The 3,690-nt window shown below is 35.7% G+C and overlaps 1 pseudogene; it reads right to left on the reverse strand.

Annotated features, from left to right (window-relative positions):
* Positions 1 to 2,861: 2,861 nt before the first annotated feature.
* On the reverse strand, positions 2,862 to 3,050 carry LOC104625919 (annotated as a pseudogene).
* Between the last annotated feature and the right edge of the window lie 640 nt (positions 3,051 to 3,690).

Below are 3,690 nucleotides of genomic sequence, written 5' to 3' on the forward strand. Positions count from 1 at the left end.
CAACAACCAATGATAAAGATGATGTGCTGGATAGACCCTATTAATGCAGAATGTGAAGTCAGAAGGACCTTTCTTGAGGTTTTTAGGAAATGGAGAATAGTGCTAAGTAATTCTCGACATTAATTATAACTTCTCGCATCTTCATCATTAGATTTTTAAAGATAATTGATTTTGTATTGTAGCAGCTAGTGAATTCAGTTTAGAATTCAGTTCAGAATCAGAGTAACAGCAGAAGTTAGGGTAAATGGTTATGTTTCTCCTTATCATGTGAACGCCAGAAAATCTCTGTCTGCAAAATATCAGTGTGCAACACAAACAAATGCACGTTGCAGCTACCCACTGCATAACGAAGTGCGTGTTTCCACAGACACAAACTCAAGTGCCTGTTACAACCTACGGTCCGGTACCTGGTCTAAGACACATGATCCTATCCACTTAACCTCTACCAGCACCTATCCCGCTCGGCAAAGAAATCTGAAATGCTCTACTAAATAGGCTTTTTCATTCCAGTCTCTTTACAGTAGACGCCTGAAAGAAATGTTTCTGAAGAAATGTTGCCCTCTTTGAAGCTCAAATTTTGCTTTTCCTGAGTCTAGTTTATATGAAAATTGCTGGACTGACAGCCCTAAAAAGTGATGGTATCTATCTGTTTAGATTAGAGAGAGCACTAAGCATTGTTTTTTGTAAATTATTCAACCCTGGCCTGAGTATAGTTTGGTTTCCACCTCCTCTCACATCCAAGCATCTCTGATGAGACAGCCAGTGGTGCTAACTGGTGGGCTAATTTCACAATGTTGATTACTGTCCGCTAGGAAAGGGATCAAACCCACCATCTGATTTTCCACAGAGCACCAGCTGAGAGATGATAACAATTTAGTCCTTGCCAAACTAGACAGATGGAGTTCAACCACTGAGTGTTTTCCAACTTTTTAGCCAACTGTTCCCTACCTCTGAATATTTCCACAACAGCAAAAAACTCTCCCAAACCCCAAATCTTACCTTTTTGTGATCCACCAAGTGTGAACTTACTATTCTAATCATATATATGTGGTAAAATTACATACTCAAATAACAAATGTGAGAAAATTTTTGAATATTCTGTCATAGTAATAAGAAGATGTTTTTCCACATATCATACCAGATATGTCTATAGGTTCATGAGCAGAACTGGAGCAGCCAGCTCATCTTAGGCTGCACATTTTCATTATTTCTCCAACTTGTGCTCCAGCCTTACTGGCACTCTGCCATTGCTGTAGGTGGTAGTGGAGCTGTGGGCAGACATTTGTCACTAGTCGTCTAAAGCTAATTGGAACATTCAATAACAGTAAAAACACTTGTCCAGCCTACGTTTCTGTTCCCACATTGCCAAATTTATGGGATTCACACTGGAGCTAGATGACAGTGAAAAAATTGCAAGAGCACATCGGTCTTGTGCAGTATAGACAAGTGACAATCTAAGAATTGCATTCATTTGAGGTTGGACAGTGTTTCAAAACATGTTTAATTTGTTCTGCCTTTCCTGACCATAGTAGAGAAATGCCTGAATTTTTTACCCCTGATAGTAATGTGGTTTTTTTGCATTGAACAGATTCTTGTTTAGGAATTAAAGCACTTTTGTTCAAATATTGTTGATAAATATGAGAGACTGACATTTCTGTTATAGCAACAGAGTACTTTATATTACAAATATGCCAATTAATATAATTATCTCCCAGACAAAGGCTATCAAACCTAAAATTAATTTTAAATAACCCTGCAGATGTGATATCAAGCAACAATAATGGTAAAGCCCTAAAATATTAATTCCTAAAATAGCTGCAGAAACATAGCACGCAGATTTATATGGAATAGCATTATCAAGGACTTGAGGGCCTCCATAAGTGTAGGATATATACCCTTATCTTTAAGTGTTAACATTTGAGTTTTCATGTGCAGATTCCTAGTTTTATATTTTAAACTAATGGGAAAATAAAAAGGAAAGTAGTACTGGAAAGCCATAATGTTCTTGCTCACACTATAAGGAATGGTATTTCATGAAACACATAGTGACATTTAGAAAATCTGTAGTTAAAGGAGAATTACGAAAAGTGATGACATAATTATGTAAAGGAGAATTTGTTTAAAAACTTGTATGTTTTTCTCAGAAGATTCTCTTACTAATGTAAATTCAAAATGTGTAGCAATATTTTAAATTTACATTTTGGTGCATTCCAAATCTAAGTGCTGTTTGATGTTCTGGACTCCTCTCCATACACTGTAAAAAGGCCTTTAATCAGGTGCTACCTTGCAATCCTTTGAATAAGTAACATTGCCTTTGTTGCCCCAATTACATCTGAAAGATGCATGTGTAAGATTGTGAGTGACTGAGAGAGCACAAGGTTGTACTTAGATTTGATTGTTTTGCCTTTATCAAGGGAAAACTGAAAAGATAGCGCTTTAATAGATACCTTTGCTTAGAAATGTCACTTCATTTCATTCATTGAGGACTTCTGGTTTTCATTGCAAGGTGTTATTTTTTGATAGGTAAATAAAAGTTACCTATTGAGCATTTTTGTTGCAGCTGGCTTTAGTAGAAAAAGATTTAATTGAAAACATTTAATTTGATTATTGTATCTGATTCTTTAAGAGAAGAATCCATAAAACAGCTATTTTTTCACCAAAATTATTCTTCAGAATACTAGAATAATTAAAATGGCTAAACTTCCCTAAACTTCAACATGCAGCTGTCAAAACCAAACATCTCTGAGCCAGAACATTCTTATCAGTGCAGAAGAATTTGGGATCTCATTTGTAATGCAAATCACCCAGGGAAATCATCATTGTCAAATGCGCTGGAGAACAGAATATTCCCGTTGAACAAATTACTCACCAAGAATCACAGCAACAACAGTGAAGAGCACAAAGGCATTCCTCAATAAATAACTTTTAACATCATCCTTCGTTATGCTCTGCACTTTTTTTTTTGCCAAAAGTGTACGTTTCCGGACTCCTTGTTGAAAGCGTTCCATCCTACTTCCAGTTTTTGGATCTTCTCCGTTCCCTTTAGTCATCTATCTTGCAGAAAGTTTTCTTTTACAATGAACTTCTGTCAATATCCCTTCAGAAAAATGGAAGACTCTTTTTCGTGGGAGGTACTGGAGAAACCTGCAAGACAAGAAATATCAAGTATTGCAATTAGATTTTAGAGGACTGATTAGCCATATGTTTACACGGACGTAAATATTCTTCACGTTTCAGTAAAAGTAATATGATGTGTAATATCGAAGTTGTTGATCGCAGTTTTTGATAAATTGCATGAATGACTGTTAAAGAACTCTTTGAAAGAAGGATGATATGGGCTGATTAGATATGTGTTCTGTGTCTTCAGAAATTAATCTGAATTGCTGTCAAGCTGTAAAACCCAGGCATAGCTTTTTTTTTGCAGTTGCTAGAGATATACCCATGTAAAATTAGTACAATTCATAGAAGTATAAGAAGCTATAATGTTTAAAACTGTCAGGCTTGCTTTTCATCTGTTTAACAGGCCCATATTATCTGAAAAAAATTACAGCTCACCTTCACACTAACCATTGGAGAAAAATATTTTGCTTGAATTGATACATTTAAAATGTTCTGCATTTCTGATGTTTTTTAAATGGCTGAATGCATTGGCTGAATTCTTCCTTTTCACATAGCAAAACACAGCAGGAA

This window comes from Phaethon lepturus, unplaced genomic scaffold (assembly GCF_000687285.1).
Source record: "Phaethon lepturus isolate BGI_N335 unplaced genomic scaffold, ASM68728v1 scaffold38288, whole genome shotgun sequence".
NCBI classification, from domain to species: domain Eukaryota; kingdom Metazoa; phylum Chordata; class Aves; order Phaethontiformes; family Phaethontidae; genus Phaethon; species Phaethon lepturus.